Consider the following 17,354-nt stretch of genomic DNA (forward strand, 5'->3'; position numbering starts at 1 on the left):
ACGGGTGTCATGATGTCAACAACCGCTGTCAGCAGACGTCTGTAGTAGGTGTAGTAGTACACATGTACTGTGTACGCTGTGATGGGTGTGTTTCCGGCATGTGGCTAACACGGTAGATTAGCATATGTTTGGAATCCACCAATGAGGGGATAACCCCAGGTGTGTGACATCAGTCACATGGTGGTAGTGTCCATGCCAAGGGTAATGTAGGTCCTGGAGGTGGTGTGTATGTGTTGATCCAGCTGAGTGGAGGGTATGACTCATGGATGTGTCGGTACATGAGTGGCTATCCCAGTGAAGTGTGGGGTAGTGTCAGTCACACATTAGTAGTAGCTGAGGCCCACTGTCCACTATACCACCATAGAAGGTATGTTACCCATGGGGTATGATGTTGACTCTGACGCTTGATACAATGTGTATAGCAGTCCCGGACACAGTTAGTTGCACGTGGAGCACCTCTGATGCATTGTGCTAAGCAACTTTCCAGGATGTGTGGCAACATAGTGGGATATGGGAACCCCTCAGCTGTGGGTGTGCCGGTCCAGGTATGTGCCTGGAAGGTATGGTCCGTCTATAACCTGTCATTGCAGGTGTGCTCTGCAGAGCCTACAAGCAGGTCCCAGTCACTGCAGAGATGTTGGAGTGGTGCATTATAAGGTGTGCCTTGCCTGCGTGTGTCACAGGGGAAGATGCAAGCAATGTGTCACATGACCCTATGTCGCGCATGCCAGTTACCGCCCTGCCGGTGACAGTTATTGGAAGCTGTGCAGGACAGGCAGTATAGAAGCAGCAAGAGACTAGCATGTGAGCTGTACTCCCAGGGCCGACAGGTGCAAGTCATCTGTGCCACAGCATTGTGTTTGACCAGGACAGTCATAGCGGACAGATACCACATGCTTGTGGAATGACAATAGGAGCATACGCAACTGTTGCAGTGACACAGTTGGTCACTGTACAGTGGTATCGTGTCCGGACGAATGCAAAATGCTCCCCAGGGCTAGGCCCATACCCTCAGGGCTATAAGACTGGTGAGCTATTGCATGTCCCTGCACACGTAGTCTGTGAAGTGGCATCACAGGGCAGTCACACTAACATGGCGAATGACAGACATATCATACCTGGTGAGGTGTGGCATGGGTGCATAGGTTATGTTGCAGAAGCAGTTACCCGACAGCAAGATGTAAGTGACTAACGCCTTGTGTAGCCTGCTGTGTGGAACTGCAGTGTGACACCCTACAGAGTCAGCTATGACTGGTGTGTTGTGAATGTTATAACACACTACTGGCTGTATGTGGTGGGCACACATGAGTCTGTGGGCTATAAGCTGGTGATGTTGTCTTCCATGATGGGGGCTACCTCTGGTGCCTACAGTGAGTATGGGGACGTACTGCACAGGTTGTCCTCGTAGGCGTGGCCAGTGGTGTAGATTATGCGAGACAATGTGATGGGTGGGGTGTGTTGCGAATGTTACACATCACCAAATGACTGTCAGGTGCAGTCAGGGTTAGCGACAGCATTACCCCCAGCCATAGCTGCCATCCTCCTGTCCCCAAAATGAGGAACATTAGCCCTCATACAGTGTGACAAATGGGCGAAACATGGAACACTTACAACTGGCTTACTAACAGCGTCAACTAGGAAGGGCATATGATGGCTAAAATAGGCTGGACTTATGAATAAAACAGATATTCCAATGAATTAATATGATTCTCATCTATCTAGCCATGGCTAGCAGGTAAACTATGTACAACAATGAATGTGTGATGTACCCTTCCAATGTGGAACCTTGAGGAACATGCACCTTTTAGAACCCCAAATGAGGTACGTTCCCCGTAATGAGGTACACCTGAGAGCTATGGCCCAGCACGGCTGCAGACGTGCATCCCCTACAGGCTGTAGTGCCATATGTTGGGAAGTGAGCATTGAATGTGTACATGACACAATTGCTCTATTGCCACATGTACGACATATCCCTCATATAGACAGGCAGTAGCACTGGTATGTGACAGTTGGACATGCCTGCATATACAACCATGTCCCACAGGATGTGCGTTACGTGTGTACAACAGCTGTCGTACCTTAAGCAAGCTGGGAAGTGTAGGACAGCCAGTGTACCTGTGGGAAGTAGTGTGGAATGGGCGCTATAGTAATCAGTAGCTCATGACATGCTCACATGTTCTGAACAAGTGCCTAGCATGACCATACAATACAGATAGGGTGTTGGATAATATCAACCCACAAGAGGTGATGACAGTCATTTAGGGTGGCACCGCATTATAACCCTGCTGAGTATGGTGTGCATGTCCATGAACCATTAGCACTGTAGATGTTAGCAGTACATATGTACAAGATAGCACGGATATCTGATTACAAATACCTTTGCATGTCACATGTGTGTTCCACCAGTGGCCGGTTGACAGACCCACAACTACAAAAGGTGAAAAAGTGACATGTGTACAGCACATCTGTGCCAGATACAGTAGAACAGGGTTAATGTGTTGTACCCCACCCTCATTGTAGCCCATACCACACAGACAAATCTTAGGCATCTGTGTATGTGAGGCTGTGAATGGCCATGACCTATCAGTTTAGCTGTGTCAGTGTTGTGAACAACATACAGAATGGGCTGTGTGTGTGAGGTGTGTCACATATGTGCACAGTCTGATGGATGATACCAGCAGTGTCACCGCTAGGTGAACATCCCTGTACCCATAAACTGCTACCTAGGCTGTGGTCAAAATTATGGACACTGTGTAAGGGATGGTGCTGTGCAGGGCACCCCCGACATGGTGACGTCTCCAGGCCCCTTAGGTAGTCATCTGGGGTACCCATGTCATGTCAGGGTGCCATCCATGAGCACGGAGATCACTGGCCAGGCATATACAGCACTGTGGTGACCAATATTGGATCACATACCACCTGTAAGGGGTAATGGCTATGCATGGATGTGCGAGAACAGCCTTCACAATCCAAACCTTCACTATGCAGCATGCCGTCTACCTTGCAGAAGGACATTTGCTACACCATGATGATGGACATGCTACATGTCCATATCCTGATCTATATGACATATGCCATGGACATCCACCATTCCAATACTAGGATCACCACAGGCTGGACAGATCCCTGTGCCATACATGTGACATACTCCTGCCATTCCATGCAAGCCTGTCCATCAAAGCTGCAGATGTCATCCCAGTTATACATGGTGTGATGGCCGCATGGTAGATGTACTATCAACTGACTGGATCAGTAATGTGGCACTGATGCAGCTTGCGGTGGCACAATGGCCGTCTGTAACAGCGTGGAAACCACGCCCGCACATGCTATGGTTGATGACCAACCCTGCGAATGTCGTCTGACTATCCATTGCCCCATGTCTATCACATGTGTAATACAGGCGATCCGTGTCAGGATGTTGAACAGTTGTACAGTGCTGTGTAGATGTATATGGCAAAACACATGCATGTACAGGTGTCCATGCGTATGTGTGCATTGTCACTGCTCAAGTCCATTCCGGCTGTGTCTGTGTTGATATGTGACATATACACAGCATCCAGGTCAACAGTAGTACCGTGGACACATCGAGGCATGTGCAGATAGGTAAGAACACAAGTGCAGGCAGATAGACATGCCCACAGCAAGACAGCATTTACATGGAGTATGAACACTGCAATGAGGCAACACACATATATGGTGATGATATCCAATGCATAATGGGTGTGACATGTGTGACACAAACACGTCAGTCGTGTCAGTGTCATGGTGCTTTGCAAAGATAACTGTGCAGATGCAGTAGATGTCATAGAAATGTATGTGCAGCAGTATCTCTGTACATCTCTGAAACTGTGACCTGTCACCATCATTATGTTTTACAGATAATGCCCCATACATGCCTCCCAGCATACACCCGCCAGGAGGATGATGTCCTCATCCCACTGCTCCATAACAACTATGACTTGTTGTTCAGCCATGTGCCACAGCATGCCCAGCAGCGGGATGACCTGTGGCAGGATCTACGCAGGAGGGTGAACGATGTGGGTGGCCATAACCGCACCTACCAGCAGGTGCGCAGACACTGCATGGACCTGATACGACATGCAAAACAGCATGCCACTGCAATCACCAGGGAACAAGGTGGAACAGGTGGTGGGCCACCAACCCAGCCCCCACTCACACACACCGAGGAGCTACTGGCCAGTCTGGGGACACCCAGGAAACAGCATCCAGAAACACTAGCTGCCATCGTGGAGGTGGGTGTCTCCCAACCAATGAGCCTGGAGTTGCCTGGTAAGTCAGTAATGCACATATGGCTATTATATCCCATGTAGTTGCATGTGTCACTGTACATAATGTAAAGTAACAACATATGCCAGGTATGTGAACACACATGCTGCATAGTACAGTATGCTATGTTGTGTATGCACACATGTGCATACTATATGCTATTACACAGGTGAATGTGTGCACATGCACAGTGCAACCTGTGGCTGTCATACAGTCATGGATAATGTACATACTGGTGTGTCACCCCTATACAGGTACCTCTGGCGTGCCGCACAGACATGGTTCCGTTGCAGGTGAGACTGTCATCAGTATCAGGCATGTTACAGTGTAGATCTATTTGCCATGTGGCCAGTTAACACTTGCACACCTGATGTTTGTTCCAGTCAAGATATGCAGGTCGCACCAACATGCATTCACACATGCCACCCATGTGCAATATATGCAAACGTAATGATACACAGACTTGAAACCACAGTACATGTCATTGCGACATGTGTGGTCAGCTGTGCATACAACGGTGGAGGTGTTCTACAATGGAGGCATATGTAGTATGCATTGGAACAACATGTGTGGTACGCACACAGTACCACACAGTGAGCTGTGATATGGGCAGCCCACAAGTGTCACCATTGTGTCATATGCCCCCGCATCAGGTGCACATACTGTGATGTGCCACCAGACATGTCCCAGACATGTAGTGTCCTGTCTGCAATATTGTCACACTATCACATGACCTATACCCCACATACCAAACATACAACCCGTTGTCTGCATAGACCTGTGGAATGTGACATATCTGACATGTATGGGTGTATATTATATGGGACCACACAGAAATGTGGAGAAGATGCCCATCACACACAATGGCCACCACATGTGCACACATGGCCATGGGGGATGGCCAGAGACATGTAACCACACAGTACATGGGATGTGTATACACCCTGTTGCACATTGTCCACACATGGTCCAATTATAGCCCTAGTTGACCGATTATACAGTTGATGTGGTACAGTGGACAACCTAAAAGCCTGTGCACAGCTACTGGAGGTGTCACTGACGTCTACCATATATGATCTGTCGAACATCACAACTGTGTTGCAGTTATGGCTATGCAATGTGTACACATTATGCATTCTACAGCAACATACATGCCTCATGTTGCCATACAATGGCACAGTGTCTGTACTTCACACTGTAGAGCAATGTAGACAGCTCACACTACCCTCCCGTGCTTATGCACATTTAATAAACATGCATTCTATCTGTAGGGCATACACACAACACTGCAATGTGAAGCCCATTATGATGCTGTACATGCGTCAGGACACCATTGTGTCAAACATGTATGCATGTTAATGCACATGTCAGCAAATTACATGTCAAGGACACGTCAGACGTGTACTGTTATCCTGTTCTAGCCCACATGGTGTATCACGGAGATGCATGCATACTACCATGATTGTGTGACCTGCATGGCTACTGATATGACACTTGCTTGCTGTAGTGTGCACCCCAGGGAGGCATGCTTACTAACACTATTAATGTCTGAGCTGCATGCCCTCTGCTCTATCGCAGGCATGCTGCATGCCATCTGACAAATCATATGCATGGTGTGTCTGTGTGTGTGTCTGTGTGTGTGTGTGTGTGTGTGTGTGTGTGTGTGTGTGTGTGTGTGTGTGTGTGTGTGTGTGTGTGTGTGTGTGTGTGTGTGTGTCTGTGTGTCTGTGTATCTGTGTGTGTTGTGTGTGTGTCTGTGTGTCTGTGTGTGTCTGTGTGTGTGTCTGTGTCTATTGTAGTTTACAGTATTTCTTTGCATTCACAGGTGATGTAGGTGCGTTACCCTCCTGCGGTCCATCTGATGTTAGTGTCCCCACAGATACTAGCGGTGATGAACATATGCATGAGGTACAGGCAGGGTTGTCAGGGGCTGAATCTGTGCCAATGGTTACCATCCCAGCTATGTCCCCCTCTTCCCCGCACACAGTTCTGCTGCCAACACGTACTGCATCACCGGTGGTCATAGAGGAAGGACAGTCAGCGTCTGTTGGCATGGGACAGGAACGTGTGGTGGTTACAGAAGGTGTGTCTGCACACCATGGTGTCAGTGTAATGACTGCAGATGTGCCACACAGGCATGTGGCCGGTGCTGCTCGTAGGAGGACCTCTGGCAGACATGCACCTGCAGGACAGAGCACAGCAGCTGGTATCACCAGATGCATGTTCCAGACTGTAATGGTGGCACAGGCACGTGCTGAATGGCAGAACAGAGAAGGGCAGAGGCTGCAGAGGGCTGCTATCCACACCCTAAATGACAACATCCAGGCATTGGCGAATGCTCAACAGCAGATTGCTAATGTTCTGGATAGGCGACTAGGTGAAATGGTCGGTATCCTTGACCGAGGCATGGCAATCCACGAGCGGGAACTGGCTGTGCTGGAACACCTGGTAAGAGTGAGGCATAGGCCATGTAGACGTAGGCCAGCAACACCACCTAGTGTAGGTCGACGTGACCATGCCACCTCACATGTCCACTCCCATAATGCCGGTAGCAGTAGCAGTGCAGCTGCTGCTGCGCTGTCAACACCAGGACACAGCAGGCCATGTGGACGTGGCCCTGGACGGTCTCAGCAGGGACACGTTTCCAGCGGACATGTGTCGTCGGACAGTAGCCACTCTGTACCTCCACCTGGTAGTGCCCGTGCAACCCCAGGCAGGCACAGGTCACGTGGCCATGGACAGACACAGTGAGCTGTAAAACCTGCACTGTACAATCTGGGACTGTCAATTATACCCCATGTAGGCATCACAAATGGCAGAACTGTGTACACACATACACGCACACAGCAAACACAACTGCAGGGCTCCACAACACCCACATGCATTCTGCACAGATATGTCCAGTCAACTCACCGGCCCTTACACACACACATGATGTTATCCATTGGTGCAGCCTATGCCCCTGGCAAACATATCACCCTGTGCATATGATGAAGCCTGTGCCGCATCCCTGTCATCCACACCATTGGTGCAGGATTATGCACAAATATTCTGATGCACAGGGTGAACAGCATAGTGAGAGGTATATGTAATACCTGTGTATGCATAGTGAGAGATGTGTATGTCACAGTGGTTGTGTGCAGCCTATGCCCCTGGCAAACATATCACCCTGTGCATATGATGAAGCCTGTGCCGCATCCCTGTCATCCACACCATCGGTGCAGGGTTATGCACAAATATTCTGATGCACAGGGTGAACAGCATAGTGAGAGGTGTGTATGCATAGTGAGGGATGTGTATGTTGCAGTGGTTGTGTGTGAATACTGAGTTGTGTATGTGACATAGGTTTGTGTACTGCCGGCATGCACCAGTCACACCATGTAGTGCAGGTGCAGCATGCATTGTGATGTGTTCACGGTATGTGTCTCGGTTACATCTGTAGCAGCATGTTTGTTGTGATACCCTGGTTCCCTCCTATGGTGTACTTGCATGTGCCTACAGGTAGCAGTGTTTGCAGTACCCCACGTGTAACTGTGGGGTACACACAGGCATGTCTGGCAATATCAGCATGCTACATGTACCCTCATCCTGACTGTTGGACACAGAAACATGACACAGATGTCTGCACATATACTGCACCTGACGCATGTGGTCGGTGCCACAGGCTACACTAGACAGAGACATGACATACATAGCAGGACACATTACAGGTATGGTGACATGGTGCAGGGGTTGTACACAGCGGCCTGGCCAATGATGATGTGAGGTGTCACTTGGTAGCTGGAGGCCACACTGTGCAGCAGGAGGACCCGTAACAGTACGTGAACATGGCCGCAGTCACGGGGTGTACACCACTATAACGCACACCCCATAGTGTGCAGCTGGGGACCCTTGCCTGTGTGGTCATCACCCTCACAGTACTATGCACCCACGCGAAGTGTCACAGAGAAGGGACATGCACAAGTAGCCAGTATGGCTGGGACCTATGGCATCAACAGGGTTGTGCAATGCATCACCATTACGGGTTAGTCAACACGTGGGGCCAGTGATAATTTCCCACCGTATATCAGCATACACACTCACACCAAGCACCAGACATACATACAGACACACACACACTGTGGTGACCACACATGTGTATACGGACAGCCGATGTGTGTGATGCACATCACCGGCGAATGTCATGCTTCCCACACTGATGTATGTACAGTTCTTTACAATGGTGTACAGGGATGTATAGCAACTGAGACATATTCCCCGCGATATGTGGCAACCCTGGTCACACATTCGGACACACATGGCAGTGCTGGGAATGATACACCAGCCATATGATGACACGTTTGCTGGACATGCAGCAGTATTGATTGCATTATGTGTACCAATGCTATATCTGGCAAATGTGCTGCTATATACACACGGGAGGTTGTAGGTGTTACAGGTGCCATATGACATATAGTTGTTAATACCTGACCGCTGTGTATGCATTATGTCAGCACCATCACGTAACAGCGACATAGCGTACAGTTAGCACATGGCATGATAGGATGGTGTGTGACACAACTGTGAGCCACCCCCTGCACACATACATCTAGACAGGTGGCTCACCACATTACATACACACATCCCTCCATACGTGCTGTTTGTATGTCACCGTATACAGATGTCAATGATGGGTCTGCATTGCGTCTGCATGTCGTAGGTAGGTAGGTGCAACTATGTTACGGACATCGGCCACTGCACATGCATGTTTGCTGCATGCACAGTACAGATGTCACATGTGTCTCCTGTTGCCATGTTTGTATGCATTGCTATTGTTGGACATGTGTGTTGACATACATGACACATGGACTGCGGTATGATATCACGGGTGTCACAGGCGACCAGTACAGGGGTAGGTGTCCCGGTCAACACTGCTACCCCCTGTAGTGTGAGCATTCAACAGACATGAGCCCACTTTCAATTCGCATGTGTAGCATTGATTGGGCCAGTGTTATGCACAAGGTACATCAAAGGCCATGTATGTATGTGTTGTGTGTGCAGTCCATGCACACATCCACACAATCACATGTACGATGGACCCAAACGTGTGTTCATTGGTGTACAGCAACAGTCAGGTGTCACAGCTGTGCAAGGGCCATGGTATGTCATGAGCCAACCTGTTCATGTATACTGGCATCGTTGCAATGCATAACACCTGTTGGATCCCTGTTGGTACGTGTGTACTCTGCACAGCTGGTGTACACCGCTGTACAGCCCAGTGGTCATATGCAACATAGTGTTGTGGGACCGTAAGGCTGTGCAGTGCTTCACCAACGACATGGTGCTGACTTGACAGCTACAGTGTACACTGCAGTGTGTACATGTGTGACCTGCACCTGTGACAGCTGTGATGGCAGCTGTGTGTGTACAGGTCACTGCATGTGTGACCGCCCTGTGCATGAGGGCAGTTATACCTTACTGTGCCATTCTGTGTGTACACTCCATCTGCATGCAAGATTGCCCTTTGCAACAGCTAAGTGTGTGAGCATGCCCAGTACGCCGTTGTGTAGATGGACACACAGTACATTCCACACTGCGCCCCTCCGTGATTAAACTCCGTCTGCATGCAAGATGGCCCTTTGCAACAGCTAAGTGTGTGAGCATACCCAGTACACCATTGTGTAGATGGACACACAGTATATTCCACACTGCACCCCTCCGTGATTAGGCTCCGTGTGCATGCAAGATGGCCCTTTGCAACAGCTAAGGGTGTGAGCATGCCCAGTATGCCATTGTGTAGATGGACACACAGTACATTCCACACTGCGCCCCTCCGTGATTAGACTCCGTGTGCATGCAAGATGGCCCTTTGCAACAGCTATGTGTGTGAGCATGCCCAGTACGCCGTTGTGTAGATGGACACACAGTACATTCCAAACAGACGTGTGATACTAAGCGTGTGGGCATGGCCATTGACATCCTGTATAGCCATGGTGGTCATCCAGGCACCAGATGTCCAATTTCAATGTCACGATGGATGCCTACATTGAACACACTTGTTGCTCTCTCGAAGGGTGTACTGTCTGTGGCGCATCCCATATCTATTCAGTGTTTGTTGTGCTCCGTAGATATTTAGTTGGCCCGTTGACAGCACTGGCGTGTTTGTGTACGTCTACCTTGGGACGGTAATATGCTTTCAGACCGCTCACTCTCTAAACATTCCCTATCAGCATCTTTGCCTTTGCGGATGATGTCACCCACCTAGAAGTATGCCTCTGAGCGTGCTGTGTTCAGTAATCTCGGTATCGCATTCTGTAAATGCGTAATGCTGTAGTGTGTTAGAGTAGGTAGGTGTGTGTTCAACTCCCGGCCCTTCCAAGTGTGTGTGTGTATGTGTGTGCGTGTGTTTCCATATGCCTGGGGACACAGTAATGCTTTTAGATGCCTCACAACACATACATTCCCTATCGGCGTCTTTGCCTTTGCGGATGATGTCACCCAACTAGAAGTATGCCTCTGAGAGTGCTGTGTTCAGTAATCTCGGTAGCGCGTTCTGTAAATGCGTAATGCTGTAGTGTGTTAGAGTAGGTAGGTGCGTGTTCAACTCCCGCCCCTTCCAAGTGTGTATGTGTATGTGTGTGTGTGCGTGCGTGTGTTTCCAGCTGCCTGGGGACACAGTAATGCTTTTAGATGCCTCACAACACATATATTCCCTATCGGCGTCTTTGCCTTTGCGGATGATGTCACCCACCTAGACGTATGCCTCTGAAAGTGCTGTGTTCAGTAATCTCGGTAGCGCGTTCTGTAAATGCGTAATGCTGTAGTGTGTTAGAGTAGGTAGGTGTGTGTTCAACTCCCGGCCCTTCCAAGTGTGTGTGTGTGTGTGTGTGTGTGTGTGTGTGTGTGTGTGTGTTTACAGCTGCCTGGGGACACAGTAATGCTTTTAGATGCCTCACAACACATACATTCCCTATCGGCGTCTTTGCCTTTGCGGATGATGTCACCCATCTAGAGGTATGCCTCTGAGAGTGCTGTGTTCAGTAATCTCGGTAGCGCATTCTGTAAATGCGTAATGCAGTAGTGTGTTAGAGTAGGTAGGTGTGTGTTCAACTCCCGGCCCTTCCAAGTGTGTGTGTGCGTGTGTTTCCAGCTGCCTGGGGACACAGTAATGCTTTTAGATGCCTCACAACACATACATTCCCTATCGGTATCTTTGCCTTTGCGGATGATGTCACCCACCTAGAAGTATGCCTCTGGGAGTGCTGTGTTCAGTAGTCTCGGTAGCGCGTTCTGTAAATGCGTCATGCTGTAGTGTGATAGGGTAGTTAGGTGTAGGTTCGATTCCCAGGCCTGCCAGATGTATGTGTGTGTATGTGTGCATGCTCCCGTCCGCCTGGGGACTCAGGTGATGCTTTGCAATACAGACGTATCCTGCTGCCGTCTTTGTCTTTGTGGATGTTGACACGCACCTAGTAGAATGCCTGTGTGTCTGCTGTGTTTAGTAGTCTCGGTAGCATGTTCTGTAAATGCATCATGCTGTAGTGTGATAGGGTAGTCATGTGTAAGTTCGATTCCAGCCCTGCCACATGTGTGTGTGTATGTCTGTATCTCTCTCTCTCTCTCTCTCTATATATATATATATATATATATATATATATATATATATATATATATATATATATTTTCTGCCCATAACCCTGCTCTTGCATGGGCAGCTGACTGTTTTATGTATCGCATATTTGCATAGCTTTCACATATCAATGGGGTGCGTTGCAACTCCCAACATTGTCCATGCAACGTCCGTGTTACGGGTGGTGTTACATGCCCTTACAGGCATTTGCTGTATATCTTGGCAGACATCTATCCTTGCTGTACTCTCACTGTACTTGTACACACCGGAGGCTTCATGTATCATGGCCTAGTTTTGATGTGTGTATGTCTATTTGGGCTGTGTGCATGGCTGTGGGTATGTCCCAGTATCATCATTTGTAAAGGTGACAGCCCTAAAGGTTCTTCATGTAGACTGCTGTGTCATTTGCAATGTCAGCACATACCTGCGGACAGTACTGCACGTCCTACTGCAGCGCATGTCATACCTTCTGCGTTATCTTGCAGTCGATATTGCTGTTTCCTCACACATGTATCTGTTTCTGTTCATACCACTCCACCTCCTAGAGCAAGTTGCTGGACAAGGCCTTATCTGATAGTGGGACACATAGGGGTAGTATTGACATGTTGCTCTTACAAACGTAAATAGTTGACACAATAATAGGTTTTGCATTAGTATGGCTTTTCTGTCGGATTTGGTGTCTTACGCATGTTTGTCATCATTTCATGTCTTCAGTTATCATGGAAGTGCCAGAATGTTACTGTTACTTGGAACACACCCAACATATGAGGCAGAACTCTGCACATTCATCGTAAATCTGTACAGTTGCGGAGTATGTGTCTGTAACAAAATATCAACTTTCTGACACCAATACACACACTGTATGGCGGCATCACAGGCCACATGCCATTACATTTATATTGCAGGACACACCCACCCAGACAGTTGTATTTCTCACACAGGCCAACAGCTGCTTATCCACACTAATTGGTCTATCATGTGCCATATGTGTGCGCCGGTATTTGCGCTTTCCATCAGTGGCAGAGCTCACGCACGTGTCTGGGGGACTGGACATTGTTACGGTGACACTGCATGACACCCTGAGGGACACATTACGTTTGTGTCTATTAACCTTCCACATTGACATTCACAGGGCATACGTTGTCATTCACATTTGTCGGTGTACATGCGTGTGACTTGTACATGTTTTCTCATTTTTCCTGATGTCTTTCTTCTCACCTGTCCACCTAGTATCACTAGCTCTGTACATGTATTCTGTACAGGTTACATTCATACCCCTAACCTGTACACATTATGGGTAAACACCCTGACGTTTGACCTTGTTACATTTGTCATAGTGATGTGCCTTTCTGGTAAATTGCTGGCAAGGCATTATGGACTGTGCGGTAGATAATAGTGACTGACATTTCCATTACATGATTAGTAACACTCATAACATCCGTATTCATGGGTACGCCAGTATTCTCACAACGTTCTGACATTGTCTGGGGTATATCTAATATAGTCCCTATTTGTATTTCATGTACTATGCCTTAGTGCAGCTGTGTTATTCTGACAGTTTGCCAGTTATGGGTACCATCTTGGTCGTACGCATGTCCATCCATGATTATCACCTACATGACACTGATATAGGGCCCTACATATTGCCAAAATGGTTTCCGCAATATCCAGTGGATGGTTTGCCCCATTATTGGGGATATAGGCGTGTGCTATACCCACATCACTCCCGTGGGGCGGGCCTATGAAATCCCTGCCAAACAACACCTAGGCCCATATCTGATAACCCATGATTCCCATACCTGACAACCTTCTACAGTACCCATTACACATTTTTAATGTGTGCGTTACTGAAGTGTGGAGACACTTGTATGCACTCCCCACTCTCTGGATATCAGTTCGCACGTCATACATTCTATCGACACATGTGTCATCACCCTTGCACCTGATACTGTTGCATGTACAGCTATTTCGTATTTGCTGCGGTCACTTCTTTTGCATCAGTGTCGGTTGACACTACGTATTCCAATTTATGGAGTCCTGCAATGGACACCTATCTGCATGTTTAAAGTGTAGAACTTGCTGGACTGTCACTTTCTGGCCAATGTTTTTGAATGCTGCAGTTTATTCACCTTTCCTGCATGTCTGTTTGTCTACCCATATCAGATGTAACGTCGCCTATTTATGTACATATGTCATATCTACGGGACATAAGTCTGTTGTTTATACATATATACATGTACAATCCTCATTTCATAACTTGCTTTGGTTTACGCCTGTGGATTATGTGTATACACATATATCTATATCCATACCATACCTTTCCACTATACAGATTGTCGCTGAGCGTACAACTGCTTGCCCCTTTATCTTCGCTGTGTTTTACATAAACCTGTGTCTATTTGGCAATGTAGTGGCATTTCATCTGAGACTTATGGTGGGGATTTCTGGCAAGCAGTTCAGGTTATGACTGCATACCCTTCAGAGAATCCATGCTGCTGACACACCCATTATTCTATCCACTTTCTATGTTTGTTCTGGCACATATTTGGGGTTTGTCCCTATATGTACCGGTAGTTTGCATGGCTTTGTCCGGTTTCATACTTTATGAGGTTAACGGGTTTGAGCCATGTATAACTAACGTGGGGGAAACAGCATTCATTTACTATGCTGTGAGCGGATCACACACGTACAGGCGCACTTGCATTTCCTTATTGTAGGTTACGCGTGGGCGCGCATACATATCCTTATTGTGGGTTTCATATGTTTACTAAGTCTTTGTGCTTACATGGGCTTTATTACTTGTGACAGTACCAGTACTTATCTGTAATCCCGTTAACGGACGTTTGCGAAACACATGTTCACCTTTACATATTTAACTGTCTGTACAGCACAGACGCATTCATTACACTTTCACATTATATGTGCTGTAGTCGTTGTTCAACCGGGACTGCATTCACGTTGGCCGGATGCTGTAACCAGTATACGTTTGGTGTTCTGACTCATTTATATGCATACCCATAGTACATAGCTACATTAACATATGCCTCTCCGCTTCACTTACGTCACAGGCATCCATTCTCCTGCTGGGAAGAATGCGGTACTACATGTTACACATTCCCTATTCCCTACTGCTCTGGACCCAAGCTGCATATTTCATCACTGCAGGGATATTCAGAACCCAAAGGCTTATATTCCTGACACATACAGGTCTTTAATTGTCAGGGTGTTCATGTGGTGATCTGGGTTTAGGCTTGTCCGACTGGTGAACAGAACTGCCCTGACCGTGTTCAAATGTCAGACAAAGCACATGGACAGGGATTGTACATTTTGAACATTTAATCTGTTTACAGACACAGGTGTTTGGGAACCTGTCCGCAGCTTATGATGTTGGCAATACATAATATGGGTGGGGGTGGTTACGATACATAATCCACGGTGAGTGGTGTTCCCATTCACATTTGACTATTTCCTGTATTCATTCTTATGGGGGTTATTATTTTGCACATGACGTAACTATGAATTAACTACAGGTATGCAGTAGTACAGTCAATATATGTGACGGTTTGTTACAGTATATTTGTACAGACCTCTGTAATACTGGGGACTACCCCACATCCTTCACAACATTTCCTGCTTATGTACATACTATTATTCAGTGAACTTTCGAAGCTTGTGGGAGCAGTAATTACATCTGTCCCTATTTATCCTCCCATCCTTTTGGGCTTTGTCCAGGTTTTGTTGCTGTAATAGGTTGAGAGGTGGTGTCGGTATGTGATTGAGTTGAATATATACTGTCGATAATTTGGTGGGGTGTAGGGTTACCACTTGTTCTTCTTTGCGAGGGGAGGTCCCACTTTGGACAGTTGTGTCCTGCGATGACACCTAAGACATGGCAAATGTCCTGTGATTTTAAGACAATAATATATTTCTTATTTTCTGTACTAGTTGCATGATACAGGTATTTTGTATCTGGTACACATAACTATTATTTGGGATAGCATAAGCTATTCAAATGCTATGGCATGAGCTTTTATCTTGGCATACACGTGTAATTCTGAACTTTGCACTGGCCGGGGGTATGTTTTATCCAGCAAATTCTCACATTTCTACAAGGGATGTCCCACCTTGGCAATCTGAACAGGTGGCAACCCTAGTGGGGTGACCTGCATGGTGGACAGCTGTTCCATCCTGTGTAGTATGAATTGCATGTCTGTGTAGAAACTGAACAGTACCGTGACTACACATACATGTTTTGTCCAGATGTGTACAGTAATGGACACCGTGGCGTGTAAACAACTCTGAGGTTTCAACAGGTTACTTATCCCACGCGGGATGTACACACATTTTGCCATAACATTAATGCGCGGGCATTTGGATTTACGTACCTGTGATGGGATGTTTACATTCGTGGGATACATATTTGCAATCCGGACACTGCCTAGGACGATACTTCCTACTACATATGGGGAATACTCGCTATGTGCAGGTGTACAGATGCGCAAGGCTGGTAGCTGGATTTGGTGGATTCAGACATGGGCGCAGGTTATGTGCTATACTGGGGTTGTTGCGTATTGCATTTGCATGCATGGGTTCTACTTTTGGATATCCCGGTTCCGCGTATAGCATCCTATGTGTATGTGACGGTTACGTTCCTGTTCATGTGTATAGCACATTTTAATATACATATGTTTGTGTGTGTTTGGTATAATATTTGGACTGTCAGGTTTCTTTACGGTTGTTATATAGCCACAACTGCCCTGCTGTGTACTATCACTACCACTGTGGAACTGCTGGTGGCCATACCCATGGGGCTAGACGTGTGTATTGGCGGCACGCTGACATGATGCGCTTCACTTCCACTGGGTATAACTTCTGACAGTGCAGTACATTACGGACACATGATTTTAAATATCATTTGTTCCATGGACGGAATATTATCTTATGTTGTGTGCATTTCTGTTTGGTTCTCCATTTTGTGTGGCCGGGAACTGTCTTGCATGCTTTGCATACGTTTCATTATCCATGGACACTGATAGGTGCGATGACTATTGCAGGCAGGCTATAATATTCAGCAGTTTAGGTTGCTCATTGCCAGCCGACATTAACACGCCTCTGGTCGCAGCTTAGTAACGCCCCATGCACTCGTGCACGTGTCTTATGCATGTGGATGTGGTAGCGGCGCACCTTCATTAATATGCATATGGTGCTACTACACCATTTATACACCGCACGGCCGGCGCAGGCCTTACACCGACCTTGCGCCAAGCTTCATGAATCCGGGGGAAAGTTTTAAGTCACATTAACAAAAAAAATAGCTACATTGTTGTAGTATTGCTCAGTGAGATTGTTCTGAGTCGCCTGAAGATTAATAAGGCTGAATAGAGGAGAGTTGGAAGGTAAAAAGTTGAAGTATTTTGTAGCACTGTGTGTGAGGTACAGCTTTAACCACAAGAGGGTG

General features: G+C 47.3%; 1 pseudogene; it reads left to right on the top strand.

Moving 5' to 3' along the window:
- The first annotated feature begins 6,693 nt into the window (after window positions 1-6,693).
- Window positions 6,694-17,354, top strand: part of LOC122816495 — a 30,744-nt pseudogene continuing 20,083 nt past the window's right edge.

This window comes from Protopterus annectens, chromosome 1.part1 (assembly GCF_019279795.1).
Source record: "Protopterus annectens isolate FY-2018-M chromosome 1.part1, PAN1.0, whole genome shotgun sequence".
Classification (NCBI taxonomy): Eukaryota; Metazoa; Chordata; order Ceratodontiformes; family Protopteridae; genus Protopterus; species Protopterus annectens.